The 19,430-nt window shown below is 38.4% G+C and overlaps 1 protein-coding gene across 9 annotated transcripts in view; it reads left to right on the forward strand.

Annotated features, from left to right (window-relative positions):
* The window catches only part of Shld2 (shieldin complex subunit 2), an 87,406-nt gene that overhangs the window by 27,515 nt on the left and 40,461 nt on the right, over positions 1–19,430 (forward strand). For 2 of the 9 annotated variants that reach the window (XM_035452426.1, XM_035452424.1), the window contains exon 3: positions 16,439–16,524. The exons of 5 other annotated variants lie outside the window; for them this stretch is intronic. The gene's annotated coding sequence lies outside the window, so the exon portion shown is untranslated. Of the gene's footprint in view, positions 1–10,532; positions 10,760–16,438; positions 16,525–17,951; positions 18,116–19,430 lie in introns of those variants that run through there. 2 more of the 9 variants (XM_035452425.1, XM_027389455.2) reach the window with 2 other exon arrangements.

Below are 19,430 nucleotides of genomic sequence, written 5' to 3' on the forward strand. Positions count from 1 at the left end.
TCAGAACTGGCTGTCTCTACCATGTGAGTTTTAGGGGTTTCATGCAGATCCTCAGGCTTAGTGACAAGCTTCTTACATGCTGAGGCTACTTGCCAGCTTTTGTGGGCCAGGGGAATCAGTTTTGGCTGTAGTTTAGTTTGCAATTGATAATCTTCTGTATTAATTGGAATTGTGCATAAATACAAATAAATAATGGACTCAGATAAAATATAGATCACTGCTCTTGGTAAAGGAAAAGAAGTCCGGGAGAGTTTGGAGGTTACGTTTTATATTATGAAATCTCAACAGAATGATTAATGCATACTTAGATAGCAAGTGATGTGTCTAAATGTTTTCTACAGAGATTGCCTGCATACACTCTGCAGTACTTGGTGTTCCAGTTCTGGTCTTGTGCTTTGGTTAAGGAAGATGTTCTTTCATGTGGAAATGGTCATGTATTTTCCCAAGAAATAGCTTGGTTTTAATAGGACTATGAATTCTCATTCATTATTCATTAAACAATCATTTTAAACTCCTCATAGAAGGCAAGTATTATGCTGCCCATGGTGTTTAAAACAGTACGAAGGTAAATAAAACAATTACCATACCATTTATAATATTGTTTTTTTTATTTGTGTGTGTGTGTGTGTGTGTGTGTGTGTGTGTGCGCGCGCGCGCGCGCGCCGCATGCATGTGTTTTGAGAGAAGATTTCTTTGTGTAGCCTTGGCTGTTCTGTAACTCTCTGTAGAGCAGACTAGCCTCGAACTCACAGAGATCTACCTGCCTCTGCTTCCTGAGTGCTGGGATTAAAGGTGTGTGCCACCACTGCCCAGCTACAATTTACAATCTTAAATTTGTATACTCACATTTTTTCCTTCTGTGAGGAGCACAAAATATGTGATTGTTAGTTATCTAAATGGTTATGTTTATTCTTTTCATTTCCAGAAGTTTTTAGTAGGTTCTTTATATTATTAGGTCTTTGTTTATTGCCATGACCTTATCTTTCCTCCATCATTTCAAAAAATATTGTTCAGATTTTGTAGTGAACTGTAAATCTCCTTGAAGAGCACAATCTGTATATAAATTGAGGACTTTACCTATGCTGGAATAGTACAGTGCTTGCTTCAGCATTACTGAGTTAATGTATAGTTGGTACAAAGTTTTCCTTTTTAATGACTAACTTGTTTAGTGAGAGTGAATGATTGATTATGGCAACTGAAAAGTGTAATATAAAACGTGAGTGTTCTTTAGACATACCATTCTTCAGTGTGATAAGTATCTTTATGAATAACTTTCATTTTTTAAAAATCTTGGATATGGAACATTAGACTGTCACTCTTTTGTCGTTGTTTATTTTTTTCTTTGCTTTTTTGAGACAGGGTCTCATGTAGCCCAGCCTGTCCTCAAACTTGGAACATAGTCAAGGATGACCTATGACCTTGTATTTCTGATCCTCCCGCCCCCCAAGTGCTTGTGTTACAGCCATGTGTCACTGTGTCTTGTGGCATTTGATAATTTTTTTACCCCAACAGGTTTTCTATGTGTACCAGCCCTGGCTGTCATGGAACTAGCTCTGTAGACCAGGCTGGTCCTGAACTCACAGAGATCCACCTGTCTCTGCCTCCCAAGTGCTGGGATTAAAGGTATATGCCATTACTCCTGGTTCAAGGTACTTTTTTTTTTTTTTAAAGGAGGCACACATGAAATGAATAGAGGCTTTGAATCTTTGAGTATACTAGATAAGTGTTACTGTAATAAATGAATATTTTAATATCAAAACAATGGTAGTTGTTTAAAAACACAATGTTACTAATTTCATTAATAATATTTTTATTCAGCATTGTAGTAAGTGCTATATGTACATTTTAAAAATCCCTAGATTTTACTTAAAGTATTTATTTTTATTGTATGTGCATGACTGTTTTGCCTGCAGTATGTATGTGTACCATGTGTGTTCGGTGCCTGTAGGGGCCATCCAGACAGTTGTAAGCCACCATGTGGGTGCTTGGAGCTGATCCCAGGTCCTCTGCAAGAACAGCAAGTGCTTTTACCTGCTGAGATATCCCTAGCCTCCATTATCTTGATCAGGCTTTATAAATATGGCACAAAAGGGGGGCTATTATTATACCCACTTTACAGACTAGAATGGTCAAGGGGCTGAAACTCAAGATTTCTGCTGTTGGTGTCATTTACTTGACAAGTTTTGACATCATGAAAATAGTGTCACTTCTTTCTTTCCTTTCCCCTTCAAACTCAATAGTTGAGATGTTTTCTGTCTTACAGAGCAGTTTTGTTAGATATGGTTTCCAGAGGTCAGGTTTAGTTCCCAAGGCGGGTTTTATGTCTTTATGACTTTGGGAAAGCCTTAGGTACTACATTCCACTCTTTTTTATCTTCATCTTTCTTCATAGCTGTGAAGTTTAATGTGTCAAGTGGCTTGTCAGGACTGTTAAAAAGTAATTCTCAATCTCATATTACTTAGTTCACTCAACCCAAGAATCTTTATATCAGTTGTCTACATTATCTATTTTTTTCATTTTTTTTTTTTGTGTTTTAAAGACATGGTTTTGCTGTATATAGCTCAGGTTAGCCCTGAACTCACCATGTAGCCAGCACAGGACTCAAACTTAATATATAGCCCAAACTAGCCTTGAATGGCATTCTGGTTTTTTGGAATTACAGGTGTAAGTCTCCATGCCTAGTTTGTTATGTTTCTTTAAAAGTCTAATTAACTTTGTTTTGCCTTCTTATTTGATTAGAGTGAAATGTTTTAAGATAATACCTTTGAAATCCTAAGGTATTATTGTATCTTCTTAACATTGGAATCCTTCCTTTTTGCTTAGTTCCTTTGTTCCTTCTTCAGCTCTCTTTTTGAAGCCAAATATCAAAAATATCCACTTTTGCCGCCTAATTGTTACCAACATTCTGTTTTGTTTCCAGAAACCACCAGGATCATTTTTAAAAAATTATGTGACAATTGTAGATGGAGTTTCTCTGTGTCTTTGTAGCTGCTCCCAAATAACCATTCAGAGACTTACTGTTAATTACAAATGCTCAGTTGATAGCTCAGGCTGGTTATTAGCTCTTATATTTTAAATTAACCCATATTTATGTGACAGTACCTTCTTTCAACACAGCACATTTATCTTGTTTCTCTCTGCATCTGTTCGAGATTCCTGAGACTCTGCCCTCCTTATTTCCAGCATCCCCTGTGTCTTGCTATCCCACCTATACCTCCTGCCTAGCTACTGGACAGCCATCTCTTTTATTAAACCAATCAGAAGGTGTTTTGGCACATCCTCACAGTGTACAAAAAGATTATTCTGTAGCAGATAATTAGCAAGCAGTGAGTAATATCCTCCATTTTCACTGAGAGCAATCACTAACTCTTTCGTTGTGAGGAGTGTATACAGTTTCTGATCAGAATGGGAGTTGATAGCAAGATATGAGGAAGTAGTAAATGACTTGGCTGGAAAAGCAGATGTGATGAAATGTGTCATGTTGCACAAAGAAAGCGACAAGTGTTAACACAAGGTCTGTTCTGTTTTTAGTTTTCTAAACTTCTTGTCTCCCATAAAAGTTTTTCTTCTTTTATTTATTTTCTTTTATTTATTTAATTAAAACAAACTAAAATAATCTGTAATCTGTAAATAATCATATTTGCTCAAAAACAATTTAGAGATCTTAGGATATAGTGAATGATGAGAAAAATAAAATTCCTGTTCCACGGACCCTGACCTTTAATGGAGGACGCAGGTAAACTTCAGAATCTCAGATGAAAATGGAGGGTTGTAGAAGGAAGTTAGAAGTAAATAAGGCACGGGGGTAAAGGGCCCCTGGAAGCTGGTTCGATGTTTCAGATGGAGTTAGACATCATGCACTGCGCCAGTGAGCCATGTGCATTCTGAGGAAAGCATTCCACTCTGAGGTATGAGCTAGAGTAATGTCGTTATTTCCCTGAAAATTACTAGAAGCTAAATAAGAGTAAAAACCCATCACAGACCTGGGGATGTAGGTAAGTTAGTAGAGTGCTTGCCTGGTGCTCACAAAGCTTTGGATTTGATCTCTAGTGTCTCATAACGAAATATGGTGTTAAAGCCTACAGTCTTGAGACAGTGATGGTGCATGCCTTTAATCCCAGCACTCAGGAGGCAGAGGCAGGGGGAATCTCTGTGAGTTCAAGGCCAGCCTGGTCTACAGAGTTAGTTCCAAGACAGCCAGGCTGGAACACAGAGAAATACTGTCTTGAAAAACAAACAAACAAACAAAATAAAAAAGCCTACAGTCACAGGACTCAACCTCTTGAATGAAGTCAGGAGAATCAGAAGTTCATCATCCTTAGTTATATAAGGGGTTTGAGGTAAGTTGTGTCTCAAATATAAATAAATAAGTAAACAAATTCCCATATCAGAATTGACATGTAGACCTCACAGTGAACCCCATGTGGGCAAGGCACCTCTATTTTTGTACTGCAGTCCTCACTGAACATTTAGGAGCATTAAGTCAACACCTGCGTCAGGAGAGGAGGGCTGGCAGGGGTCCTGTCTTAGGGTTCTATTGCTGTACCCAAACAACATGACCAAAAAAAAGCAACTTGTGGAGGAAAGGGTTTATTTGGCTTACCCTTTCATATCACTCAAACAAAGCAGGAACTTGGAGGCAGGAGCTGATGCAGAGGGCATGCTTACTGCTGCTCACTGCTTGTTCCTCATGGCTTGTTCAGCCTGCTTTCTTATAGAAGCCAGGACCACCAGGCCACAATAGGCCACAATGGGCTGGTTTGTCTCCATTGATGACTAATTAAGAAAATGCCCTACAGCTTGATCTTATCTAGTCATTTTCTCAATTGAGGTTCCCTCCTTTCACATAACTATAGTTTGTGAGTCAAGTTCACATGAGACTAACCAACACAGATGCTATTGAGGCAGTAGAACCTTTTCTGAGGGTAGGACAGCCACCCTGAAAAGGCAGGCAGTCTGAGGGAGACCAGTGGAGGCTTTCTAGGCTTTCAGTTCTGGAAGACTGAAGCCCTCCCTCTGCTCTGGCACTAGGACTGCCAGAGTTATGGTAAGACCCTGTCTTAAAAAACAAAGCAAAATTAAAAAAAAAAAAAAAAAAGGCTGGTCGTTGGTGGCACACGCCTTTAATCCCAGCACTAGGAAAGCAGAGGCAGGCAGAGCTCTGTGAGTTCGAGACCAGCCTGGTCTACAGAGCAAGTTCCAGGACAGGCTCCAAAGCTACAGAGAAACCCTGTCTCGGAAAAAAAAAATACCAAAAAAACCCCAACCCCTCCAAAAAACAAACCCCCAAAACAAAAAATCAACAGTTGGGGCAAATTTGTCCTCTTAGAGGAAGAGAATAGGTCAAACAAGCATCCATAGAATCCTTGGCAGGCCTCCTCACAGCCATTAGCAAGACTGATGATTTCTTTCACCACTGTCTACTGTGAGATGTACACTGTGGGGAGTAGGTCAGAGAAATGGTGTTCTGTATATCTAGAGATACTGACATATTGTTTGATTTTTAAGCCGAAGCAAAATATTAGAGGAGTTGAATGTAACTGAATAGGTTGAAAAATGGAAGCTAGGTAGCTGCTGCTGCTGGTGATGGTGAAGAACACTTTTAGTTGCAGCACTTGGGAGGCAGAGGCAGGCAGATCTCTGAGTTTAAAGCCAGCCTGGTCTACAGATTGAGCTCCAGGACAGCCAGGATTACTTAGAGAAACCCTGTGTCAAAAATCCATTCCCTCTCAAAAAAAAGGGGGGGGGGAATGGAAGTTAGGTGACTTGCTCATTTTTTATTAATAAGAATAATTGATTATATAAAGCAGAAGTAGTTGTAGAATGTTTTAAGTTTGTGGATATATATGTAAATATGTATATATAGTACCACTAGCTGGTGGTCTCTAACTTATGATGATTCAACTTAGGGTTTTTGTCTTTATGATGGTGTAAAGATGATAAGCGTTCAGTAGAATTGCACTTGAATTTGATCTTTCCCTGAGCTAGCAGTATGTGGTAGGGTACTCTTTGGTGATGCTGGGCAGTAGCAGCTCCCAGTCGGCCATGTGATTATGAGAGTAAACAGCTGTGCCCACAGTACATGGTGTTGCTAAGCTAGGTTGTTCAGTAAGCTTAGTATGTTGATTATGTTTTTATGTGTGATGGTAATTTATTTCTTACCTGAGTTCATGCAGTTTTCCCCGATTCTCAAAATTGCCCTTTTCATTGATTCAAATACAATCCAAACATGACATTTGGTTTATCTCTTAGGTATCTTTTATTTAAAACAGTCTTCTCATATTTGTTGCAAGCTAACTTAAAAATTTTAAATTTATTTACTTGTCTTGTAGAACAGTCTCCCTGAGTTTACTTCCATGTACTGTCAACATGTTCTTTTTATTCCTTGTATTTCCAGTAAAGTGAATTAATGAAGTTAGCTTTTATTTTTATTCTGGGAACTTTTATTATTTTGAGAGGGGTTCTCACTATGTTTATCTGGGATCTTGCTCTCAAGCTACTAGGACTATTGGTATGTGTGCTATCATGCTCAGCTCTTTTATCTGTCTGTCTGTTTGTCTGTCTGTCTGAGACAGAGTCCTCTCTCTGTAGCCCTATCTGTCCTCGAACTTGACATATAGACCAGGCTGGCCTTGAACTCATAGAGAGCTCCCTGCTAGGATTAAATGCTTGTGCCACCCTCCTAGCTTTGTTTTTATTTTAAATAAACCCACAAGCCCAAGTCAATGTTAGATTTTGTGTAAACATTTAAATAAGTACATGGTTTGAGTTGCATCTTCCCTATTAGGCAACTTTTCAACTATGATTGTTAGTTGTTTTATAGTTATGGAAGAACCTGATGTTTACTTTCTAAGCATACAATAATTCTTCTAACTAGGAATTTTTCTTTTTTATATTATTTTCTTTTCTTAAAAACAGTTGAGCTTGAGTGTCAAGAAGTCTGTGGTTCTCTGTCTTCCAAAACCCTAACATAAATACCTGCAAAAATAATATGTGTATAAGTTTGCCTAAGCTAAAATAGTAAAACACTATAAAGTGGGGTGACTTAATCAAAAGATGTATTATTTTACAGTTCTGGAAGTCTGAAATAGGTGTTGGTAGGGTGATGGGACAAGATTTGCTCCAGTATTAGGTGGTTTATGATTGTTTATTATTTGTATGTGAGGTCAGAGGGCAACTTTCTGTAGTGATATATTGTTTATGATCTAACAAAGCTTGCTTGGAGAATGCAGAGTTAGCCACAGCTATAAGAGGCCAGATAGTGGTGGCATACACTTTTAATCCCAGGACTCAGGAGACAGAGGCAGATGGATCTCTGTGAGTTCAAGGCTACCCAGGGCTATATGAGAGTGAATCAGTCCAAAAGAAAAACAGAGCTTATGCCTTTAATCCTAGCACTAGAGAAGTATATAAGATAGGAGCAGGGCATTCAGTATTCTGGTAATTAGTCTCCAGTCACATTGAGGACAGGATCGCCCTTCTAGCCTTGGTAGAGGTAAGTGCTCTCCTGTGGCTTGGCTGATTTGTTTCTCTGATCTTCAGCTTGAACCCCAATATTGGTCTCTGGGTTTATAATATTTGTACAACTTTCAGATGTCAGTTTTCTCCTTTTACCATGTGTGTTCCTGGGGATCAAACACAAGTCATTATGCTTGGTGACAAACTGGCTCACAGTTTTATTTATTTTGGAACAGGGTCTCACACTGTATCCTAGGTTGGCCTAGAATTTACTATTGCTTTGTATTTGTAAAGGGTTTCTTTGTAGTTCATAGTGTGGTCCATTCTTGAGATGGTTCCCTGTGCCACTAAGAAGAATATGTATTCCTTGTAAGCTGAGTGGAATGTTTTGTAGATAATCTGTTAAGTCTAGTTGATTCATGGTGTAATTTAGCTCTGGGATTGCTTTGCTGATTTTATCTTGGAAGACTGATCTAGATGAGACTGGAGTACTGAAGTCTCCCAGTGTTAAGGACCTGTGTGGTCTTTTATGTCTCTTACAGTGTTTATGGAATTTGGGCCTTCAAGATTTCTTGTATAAGTATAATACTTATACCCTCCTAGTGAATTTTTCCATTTATTAATATGTAGTAGCACTCTTTATCTCTTCTGACTAGTTATGGATTGAAGTCTCCTTGATCAGATGTAGGAATTGCTGTCTCAGCTTGTCTATAGACCCCATTTTCTTGGCCGTGTGATTTCTAACCATTGATTCTCAGTTTTATTGTCTCTCTTAGTTAAGTGAGTTTCTTTGAGACAACAAAGAAAGATCTTGTTTTCTAATCCAGTTGGTTTAGTCTGCCTTTTAATTGGTGCCTTACAGCTCATAGATTGAAGGCTATAAATGAGAAGGGTTTGCTGTTATGCATGATTCTGTTGTTTACTGTTCTGGTTGGCTAGTTTGTTGGTAGTTCTTTTCTTCTCCTGGTAGTTAGATGTGTGCTCTGTTGGTCATTCCCAGTACTCCTGTGACAGTTCATCTATTGTTTTCATGAAATACTTTCTTTTTTGTGTTCTTGTGTATGAAACTTTGTTATTTTTCTGTGTATGGTATTCAAGTTTCTAGAACCTGGTGTGCTGGTGCACAGCTTTAATCCCAGAAACGGGGAGGCATAGGAACTCTCAGAGATCTCAGGAAGATCTCTGAGAGTTCAAGACCAGCTTCATCTACATAGTGAATTCCAGGCCAGCTAGGACTAGACAGTTGAAATTTTTTTTGTGTGGTTCTGATAATTATCATGAATTGACTTAACCTGTGCTTGTATTAAAATGTCTTTATTTATCCACTAATCCATAGCAATTTTGGTTAGCAATCATTTACTTTTAGGGTTCGGAATATATTGTTGCATAGTTCCCTGGCTTTTAGAGTTGCTGATGACAGAGCTGATTTGTCTGATATTCTGTCTCTATGTTAGTTGGTATTGTCCTTTACTGCTGTTAACATTGTTTCTTTGTTTTGCATTTTTGATATCTGAACTGTGTTGTATTATGGAGTCTTTTCTAGTCAGGTCTATTTGGGGGTTCTAATTGCTTCCTATATTTGAATGTCTATTTCTTTCTCTAGGTTTGGAAAATTCTCTGCTATAATTATATTGGATAGGCCATATGCCTCAGCTCCTTCTGTCCATGAATTCTTAGGTTCAGTCTTCTGAATATGTAGATTTCTTGGAAGCTTTGGTCATGCTAATTCATTTTTTCTTTTCATATGTCTGTGTGTTATTGTCTTCACCTTGTCCTCCATTTCTGAGATCTGTTTTTCTATTGGTGATTCTTTCTGTTATGCTTTTCATTTTATTGGCTGATTGATTCATTAATACAATTCTGTTTGGTCCTTTGTTAGCAGCTCAACTTCCTTATTAAACTTTTCCTCCATGCTTTAAAATTTTCCTTTAAGTTTGTGATTCTTTTGTCTACTTTAGCAACTTTCTAGTTTGTCTTCAGTTGTTTACATTTTCTTATTCAGGCTTTGAATTACATTTTTTAAATCTGTTTGAGTCCTGATTTGGTCATTTATCTTCTATGAAAGTAGGAATCTGTAGTCTTTCTCTAACATTTTAACTATCCTCATCTGTGTTTTCCAGAATTGAGAAGTTGTTGGCCTGTGGTGGTACCATAGTGGACTATTGTCTCGTGGTTTTTTTTTTTTTTTTTTTTTTTTTTTTTTGTTTGTTTCTTTGCTGTGTTTCGAGTATATGTGTTCTTTAATCTGTAGTTTTCCTCCTAATTTTGCTTATTTGCACAGTATATGTGCCTTGCTGGTGAGTTGTCTTCTTTTGGATTTATGTTCAGGGGACGTCAACTGTAGTCATAACTCTGACAGAAGTCCCAATGTTGACTGCGGGAGAAGCTACTATGAGCCCTGCTTGTGCTTGGAGGCAGGGAGTCTAGGGTCCTGGCTGGAGAAAATACAGTTTATAGTTTTGGGCACTCCCCAACCCCTGTTCCATATGGGTGATATCAATGTTTAAGTTGTGAAATGAAGAGGCAAGGACTAACAGAGTAAGCATGGGAAGGTGACTATGTAGGCTAGAAGAATGAAATGATAAAAAACTCAATGTATATTAGGCTTATAGAAAAAAAAAACAGGCATAAGAGACTTTTTGAACAAGATACAAGTTGCAACGTGTCTATCAAAAATACTTAAAGTATAAAAGTGTATATAATAAAATATTTTTAAAATTAACTATATATGTGTGTATAAAATAGAAAACCAAAATATAAAGGTAAAAAATATTAACACAAATGAGCAACTTTCAGTAAAGTCTTCTTTCTGGTGGGAGAGGGCCTACCTTAAGTGTTTAGTTTAGTTACTCCCATCAGGACACTGGCTCAAGTACTTCATCAGGTTCTGTCACAAATTTTCTGTGACCCATATATTCTTACCTGCTATGGCTGGGATGAAGTGTTGAAACTCTCTTAACTTCAGACACCCTTAACCCATTTCTGCTGCTGCTACTGTAAGCTCTGCCTCTGATGATCTATTTCTCCAATTTGGATGCCATTCCTCATTCCACCATATGCCACTTTCTTTCCAGGGTTTTGCTGGATCATTTGCTCCATGGAGCAAAAGACTGGTTGGGGATATGAGCACCACAGGTCTCCCAACTGTAGGGCCCCTTACTTACCCTGTCCTGGGTTGGCGAGCAGGTCCTTTGCTGGTGGATTTGAGCAGGCTGACTGCAGCCATCTTTGATATTCAAGTAAGATATCTGCAATCACAATCTTGACACCAGCCAAGGCACTGAAAGTTAGTGTAATGCAGGTGAGTCTCTTGTTTGTGGTACATTGGGCATTTCTCCCTCTCCTCTGCGGAGCATTTGCTTTTTCTCAGTAGTCAGAGCATTCAAATAGGAAGTGAACCTAGCTTATTTTACCTTGCTTTGCCTTATTTAGGGAAATCATAAAATTGAATTTGTTCACAATGATCCTTGGTAAGCATGCTCTGCCAGTGTCTTCTTTCAAAATATTTGAGGATAAGTTACATAGTCATCTTAGTGAAGAACTATTTGCATACATGAATGTGTATTCTGTTTTTTAAGAGTATGTTGATAAACACATCTTGTGCATTTTTTCAAAAACATGACAAACAAGAATAATTAAAGCAATAAAGGGTTTTTCCTTTTAATTTTGTTCATTTTCCTGTTAATATTTAAATAATAATGAAATGCTAATTGAATTAATATTGACTTATGTCTGAAAATTTTAGAAAATCTTAAGGCATAGATGAGAATTAATAGAATAGGAAAAACAATTTGATTGTTTGGCATTTAAAATTTAAAAAAGCAAAGCTGAAGGGTCTGCAGAGAAGCAGTGTATGATGGAGTAAGCTTACTTAGATTTTGCATAAATCTAAAATGTCTGAGATTGCTAAATGAAACATAATCAAAGATCAACTTGTCCAACTGTTCACAAGGAAGGTTTGAGGAAAAAAAAATTAACACTTTCCTCTCCAGCTATGCAACACCAGAAAGACTTAGTTTAATAAGCTTAAGTAATCATTATTCCTCCAGGTAGAAAACAGTAATCCAAAATCTAGATTTGTCTTTATCTTTACCAAACTATCGCACTCTTATTTATTATTTAAAAAATTTTGGAGTATAACTAAATGTTTAGTAATAGATATAGCTCTTAAGAGTTCTATGGTTTTGCCGGGCAGTGGTGGCACACACCTTTAATGTCAGCACTTGGGAGGCAGGCGCAGGAGAACTCTGTGAGTTTGAGGCCAGTCTGGTCTACAGAGTGAGTTCCAGGACAGCCACGGCTACACAGAGAAACCCTGTGCTGAGAAACAAACAAACAAAAGAATCAAGAATGGTGATATGTGAAATTAAGCAACTTCTGCACTGCAGAAGAGTGAGGAGATATTCTTCAGAATGGGAAAAACCTCACTAGTTATGCTTAATATCTAGAATATATAAAGACTGCAGAAGCAAAACGTTAACCCCAAACCCCAAACTACCAGTTCATGGGCCAATGAATTGAATAGACAGTTCTCAAAAGAATAAAGACAAATAGCCACTGATAGTTTAAGAAGTGCATTCTTAGCCATCAGGTTAATACAAAACTATTTTGGGATTCCATTTCATCCCAGTCAGTGGCTATCATCAAGAAAACAAATGCATGTGAGGAAATGATAAAGAAGAACCTTATTCATTGTTAGTGGGAGTGTAAACACATGTAGACACTGTGGAAATAAGTGTGAAGGTGTCTCAGAAAGCTAAAATTAGGACTTCCATATGACCCAAATACATATACCACTCCTGGACAAATGTTGCTATATCCTGGGGCTGGAAATGTGGCATGCAGAAAGCCCTGGGTTCAGTGCCTAGTATTACATTAAACTAGGTATGACATTTGCCTGTAATCCTAGCACTCTGTATATGGAGGAAGAGGGACCAGAAGCTGTCATCCTTGGCTACATAGCCAAGTTTGGGGCCAGCCTGGGATGCATGAGTCACAGTTTTAACAACAAACTCTCATATCCCACCATTGAGATACTTGCACATCCATGTTTATTGCTGCTCTTTTTACAATAGCAAAGAAATGGACTCACCCTCAGTGTCCCAAGATTCTTTTGTGTCTGTATTGCTGGGAATTGAAGCAAAGGCCTTAAGCATCCTACACAATTTCCCTCATCCATAGTCATAGCTTTAGCCTAGATTTCCACCAATAGACGAATGAATAATGAAAATGTGTTATATACACTATGGAATTTTATTCATCTGAAAACAAAAGTGAAAACAGGCAGGAAATTTATTGGAAAATGGATAACCCTGGAAATATTACATTAAAGGAGGTGATCTAGTCTCAGATAAATACCTTCATTTTCTCTCATATACAGATCCTGTTTCTAATAGTTATATGTATGGTTGTATCTGTATGTAAGTTTGAGGAGTGCCCAAAAACTAGAAAGGGACCCATGAGATGGAGAAAAATAGGATTTAATGGAAAGAAATGGCTGGAGTAGTAGAACACATGTGGTGTGAAAGAGGAAGGAGTTACTAGGGCAGAAGAGAATAGTGGGGAGATGGGGAGAGTATGTGTGGGTCAGAATAAGTATGAGCGTGTCATAAAGAAATGTATTGCTCTGTGTGATAGTTAAAAAATGAACACGATTTTGTGAGAGAGGATATAAATCTTGCTTGTTTTGTTATCACTAACTCTGCCATGAATACAAATATATTTGATGGTGAAAATATAAAATTCAGTGTGAAGTTCCATAACTTCTATTCCCAAATGGCTACTCTAACTGTATAGAAGTTTGTTGAGTTGTATAGTCTACATAATTTCTATGTGCTTTTTGGGGGGAGGTTTTGAGACAGGTTTTCTCTGTACCTTTGGAGCCTGCTTGGATGTCACTCTGTAGACCAGACTGGCCTTTAACTCACAGAGATCTTCCTTCCTCTGCCTCCAGGGTGCTGGGATTAAAGGCATGTGCCACCACCTCCCAGTGTGTGTTTCTTTATATATATGTTTTTTTAAATAATGAAGTTTAAAATTTAAAAAGTAAAAGGAAACTTATACATTGTATGGTAATTAAAAAACATGTTTAGCTAGCATAAGAAGTAGCTATAGATGTATCACAGCAGAAAAGAATTTCAATTTTATCATTGCTACTGTGTAAAAATATGTGTAAGAACAAAAATCTTGAAGGAAATATAACTTGTTGGGTATGCCACTAAGTATGTGTGAGTGTGGTTTCCTACATTTAAGACCATAGAAGGCTCATATTAATTGTTGTATGCCAGCTCTCAACATTGTGAGGTGGGAATGATGTTATTCTCACCTGACAGACAAAGAAATTTAATGGTATTATGATTGTTAAGAATATATAGAAGCTGGGCGGTAGTGGTGAATGACTTTAATCCCAGCACTCAGGAGGCAGACGCAGATGAATCTCTGTGAGTTAGAGGCCAGCCTGGTCTACAGTGCTACACAGAGAAACCCTGTCTCAAAAACCATATATATATCCCAATGTGGCTGTCACCTGGCTTTAGCACTTGCTAGTTTCAGATTAAGAGGGGTTTGAATTCATACCTGCCTTATTTCAAAACTGACACTTCAGTTACGATTCCTTCTCTATATTGTTGTCCATTGGTATTATTGTGTAATCTTATAATTGCTTGGTATTTGGTGAAGTAGACATGAAAAACCTTCATAATGGCTATGACACATCCATAATTGTGAGATTTTTGGTTATTTATGCAGTAGAGAAGTAGTTTCTTTAAATCACATGGAGTTTGGAGGAAGCATTTTTTTTTTTTTTTTTTTTTTTTTTTTTTTTTTTTTTTTTTAGTTGTAATGTTGGCAAGGACAAAACCTGCTGATACAGTTCATCCTGTTTTATAAATCTTGGACACAGTCATCAGACTCTGACCACTCTAAAGATAAAGACTGTGGTGTGTTAGTCTTTCTCACTGGTGGCCTTTGCAGATTGAGAAACTGTGTAATTATTAACTGTAGTAATGGATATGTACTTGCTGGTTTCATCTGGTATTTTAATGAGCTTTAACCCTCTGAGTACAACCAAAGCATAGCCTAGATCATTGAAACTTATCATTTACCCAGGACTATTTGTATGTAAGTTTGCTATAATAAATACCAGTCTTCGCCACTCTCCATTCGCACTCACTGACTCACCATTTCTGCCACTCAGTAGCATCACCCTTTGGTATAATTTTAAAAAATGTGTTATTTGGTGTGTCTGTGTCCCTGTCCCTGTCCCTGTGTCCGTGTGTGTCCGTGTGTGTGTGTGTGTGTGTGTGTGTGTCCGTGTGTGTGTCTGTGTGTGTATGTGTGTGTGTGTCTGTGTGTGTGTGTGTGTGTGTGTGTGTGTGTGTGTGTGTGTGTGTCGTGTGTGTGTCTGTGTGTGTATGTGTGTGTGTCTGAGTGTGTCCGTGTGTCCGTGTGTGTGTGTGTGTGTGTGTGTGTGTGTGTGTGTGTGTGTGTGTAGACACATGCATGCCATGCATGTGGAGGTTAAAGGACAACTTTCAGAAGTTGGGTCTTTCCTTCTATTGTGGGGTCCAGAGCTCGAATTCAGGCCTTCATCAGACTTGCTCAGTAATTACTTTTATCTCCTGAGCCATCTCACTGGCCATGTTATAATTACTCAGTTTTAAATAATCACAGCCATTTTTGAGCTAATCCCTAAAGAGCGCAAGTCCCACACTTAGGGTATTTGTGAATCAAATAAATGAAAGCATAGTGAAATAACTGTGATATACAAATAACCATGTGTTCTACATAATTTTGATTCATCCCAGACATTGCTGAATCTGGAAGGTTTCTTTGAAGTATCAAAACTTATTGTGTTACCCTGTGTACCCCACCATCTATCCTTGCATTGAAGGGAAGGAGGGCTTTGGATTTTTATCTTTGAGTCTTCTGTGATCCTGTCAAATGTAGTAATGCTACAAATATGAGTAGTTCTGAAGCTGAAGAAGGGTTAGCTCAGTACAAACTTGAAAAGCATAATTGGACATGTGGCAGTGAAGTGAATAGGCTTGGATGCAGTTCTGTGTGTTGTGTGAGATAACAAGACAGCCCCAAAAAGAACAGAAAGGAAAAGAAAAATCAGATCAGTGGAAGAACTGGTTGGGAAAGAGCAGTGTTCTGAAACTAAGGAACAGAGTGTCTCATAGTTCAGTACTGTGAGTACTTATTTGGCAATTTGGACTTTGTTATTGTCTTAATAGAGATAGGAAGTGAGAGTCAGATTTCAAGATACTGAGAAAATGCTAAGTGAGGACACAGAACATGAGAATGTTTTATATTCTTTCTGTACATCTTGGAGACAACCTACAGCCAGTCTGGCCCTTGGGTAAGCCAACTAGGACAGCTTTCTGGGCCCTGTGTTTGTGTGGGGAGTGGGATGATTCCTGGTTATACTTCACTTTTTTTTTTAACATTATTAAACTTTGTAATTAATCATATTCCCAAGAGCCTATGAAAAATGCAGTTAATAGGCAGTTCCATACTCATTGTGCTGACCTACCCTGCTTCCTTTTGACATGCTACTTATAATTCTGTATGATTTCTTATCTCTCTTTGATGATCATCTCTTTATCTTTCCCATTATACTATAAACCCCTTAAATTCTCTTATTGTTGATTTTTCCCAGTGCCTAGTATAATGAATGACAAGTAATTTTCATTATTAAATAAATTAATACATATCTGTCTTTTAAAACCCAAAGCAACTCTAATTTGGTGGCCTGGCAGAATTAAGAAAGTAGAATGTTTGAGGAAAGAATTGATAAGCTGTTTTAAATGGCAATAAGGTGAGGATTGAAAACTGACCTTTGATCTGTCTATTGTCTATTGGAAGCTTCTTCACACTGAGAATATTGTAGCAAAGTTATATTAGACAGATATAAGTTGGCTGAAGGAAAAATGAGGTCAAAGAAGCAACGCAGAACTTTTTTTCTTTCCCTTAAAAGACCCAAGACTAAAGGAAGAAACCTGGAGAAAAATGCCCAGTGGGGAGTTTATCATCAATGGTTACTTTTATTCCTTGATTTGCTGTGTGAGTATTCCCTCTTCCTCCTGGTAGCATTTTGAAGGCTTTTGAAGTGCTGTTTGGGGCCTCCTTGTGGTGAATCTAATTAATGGCATATAAATTAGAAAAACCTAATATACCAGTTATTGCATATGTAAGTTATTTTTTATGAGGTTAAATGAAGGTGGCCTGTGAGATCGATACAGGAATGCTTAGTTCTTTGATTTCCAGTGAGTTATAATGTGACACCTAAAATTGCTCTAACTTGGTCTTCACAGTACTTCACTATTGTAAGGTATAAGCTATTTGAAATTGTAATGTATTTATCTATTTATTGGTTTTTCAAGACAGGGTTTCTCTGTATTGTTTTGGAGGCTGTCCTGGAACTTGCTCTGTAGACCAGGCTGGTCTCAAACTCACAGAGATCCACCTGCCTTTTCCTCCTGAGAGCTGGGATTAAAGCCGGACCAAAGCCCGGCTGAAATTGTAATATATTTATTTAGCTCCTAATACTTTTCTTAAACACATTTTAAAAAGATTCATTGTGTGTGTGTGTGTGTGTGTGTGTGTGTGTGTGTGTGTGTGTGTGTGTGTGTGTGTGTCCCTGTGCATGCACCAGAAGGTGTGGGATGCCCAGGAGGAGCCTGCCAAAGTAGATTTAGCTTAGGATGAGCCCCCTGAGAAGAGCAATATGCACTCTTAACCATTGAGCCATCTCTCTAGGCCCTTAGTTGATAAACTTTAATAACTGCTGTCATTGTTCTCAACTTTAATTTTAAATATTAGCAACAGAACTGTTCTCTAGTCTTGGTACTGGCTATGACATCTGTCACCCCCATTGATCGCCAGGGTTGATTCTGCTGATCTGACTGGCTAGTGGGTGTCCCCTTCCTCCCTCACCACTCCGTGTTCATCCCTCTCAAAGCTGTGTGCTCGGTCAAAGAGAATGACCTTCCCAGAATAGCGGAGGACCAGTCTTTGGTCATGGGTATACAAGTAGCTGTGCTCCCCTGCTAGAACCTCCAAACAAGCTCTCAAGGGACGTTATATTCAGTCTGAAGACTGAAAGCAATCCTGAATGATCAAATGAGAAAGAACTGGCATTATGAAAATAGTACACTAGTCAAATGTTGTAAAAAATTAGACAAAGAAGTATTTAAAACAGTCATCTATAATCTTGGTCCTTTGTGATCTTTTTGAGAATCTAGCTTTGTAGCCCCAGGCTCTTCTCAAACTTAAGAAGCCCTGCTGCTTTTGTCTCCAAGTAGTAGGATACAAATGTGTGCTACTCTACCTAGCCAATCTTGATCCTTTTCTTTCTATTTTTTTAAAGGTGTTTTTTATTTATTTTTCAGACAGAGTTTCTCTGTGTAACAGTCCTGCTGTCCTGGAACTCACTTTGTAGACCAGGCTGGCCTCAAACTTACAGAGATCCTCCTGCCTCTGCCTTCCCAAATGCTGGGATCAAAGTCATATGTCATCACTGCCCATCAGGAGAAATCACATCTTAAACTGCAAATACAAAGCAGAGAATGAACTGGAAATGGCTATAAACTCTCCAAGCACTTCTCTTAGCAAGGTTTCATCTCCCTGAACAGCACCGAGAACTGGGAACCAGGTGTGCAAATATGTGAGCCTATGGGGGACATTTCTTATTACAACTACCACACATGTGTTCAAGGGATGAAACAGGTTGCCAACTTTGTCTTTTAAGACAGTGTCTCTCAGTGGGACCTGGACCTTGCTTATTATACAGGCTGGTTGTCCGGAGAGCTTTAGGGACCTGCCAGCCTTCAGCTTGCCAGAACAGGGATTACAACTGTGTCAGGCCTGCTTCTGCCACCTAGGTGCTGGGATTAATGGTTTGGTTTGTGCTACCATGCTTGGCTAAGTTATATATTCTTTCCTTTCTTTTTGTTGTTGTTGTTTTATTTGTTTGTTTTTTGAGACAGGGTTTCTCTGTGTAGCCCTGGCTGTCCTGGAACTCACTCTGTAGACCATACTGGCCTCAAATTCAGAGATCTGATTACCTGTCTGCCTGTGCCACCATTGTATGGCTATTTTTTTGTTTTGTTTTGTTTTGTTTTTCAAGACAGGGTTTCTCTGTGTCCCTGTGTAGCTTTGGAACCTATCCTGGCACTCGCTCTGGAGACCAGGCTGACCTCGAACTATAGAGATCCTCCTACCTCTGCCTCCCAAGTGCTGGGATTAAAGGCGTGTGCCACCAACACCCGTCCTTAAGTTTTATAGTATTAATGTTAAATTTTCCATTAAAGTTTTTGTGTTTAGAAAGTGTATCTATATTAACATGGATCTCTTGTTTATATATTTTGGCTGCAATATAGCAGTGCCTCCCTAGGTATTTAATGTTTCTTTTCTGTTGTTTTCTTCTTGGGCTGTTAGTTTACTTTTAATATATGCTTAGAAAGTCTCCTGTCATCACTCTTGTGTATACTTTGATATTTTGCCAGTTATTCTTCAAAGTGGAGGATTTACACGATTGCTGGGGTTATAGGCATGAATCAAGCATAGTGAAGCTAAAGTAGAAGGATTACCATGGGCTTGAGGCCAGCCTAGACAGTGAGTTCTAAGACATCTTGGGCTACAGGATAAGACTCTGTCTTGAGATCAGTCAGTCAGTCAGACTCATGGTTTTCTTATTCCTCCCTGCCCCATCTCTCTCTCTCTCTCTCTCTCTCTCTCTCTCTCTCTCTCTCTCTCTCTGTTGTCTCTCTGTCTCTGTTTTTCTCTCCCTGTGGCACTGCAGCTAAAACTCAAAGAGTTTTTCATGCTAGGCAAGTGTTTCCACTAATTTATATCCTGAGTTCTTTGATATTTCAAACATGCACAAAATAGGTTAATATAATTAATTGTCATGTTTCTCACCATCTTGCTCCACAGTTATTAGCATACAGCCTGACTGGATGTGATTC

This window comes from Cricetulus griseus (genome assembly GCF_003668045.3).
Source record: "Cricetulus griseus strain 17A/GY chromosome 1 unlocalized genomic scaffold, alternate assembly CriGri-PICRH-1.0 chr1_1, whole genome shotgun sequence".
Classification (NCBI taxonomy): Eukaryota; Metazoa; Chordata; class Mammalia; order Rodentia; family Cricetidae; genus Cricetulus; species Cricetulus griseus.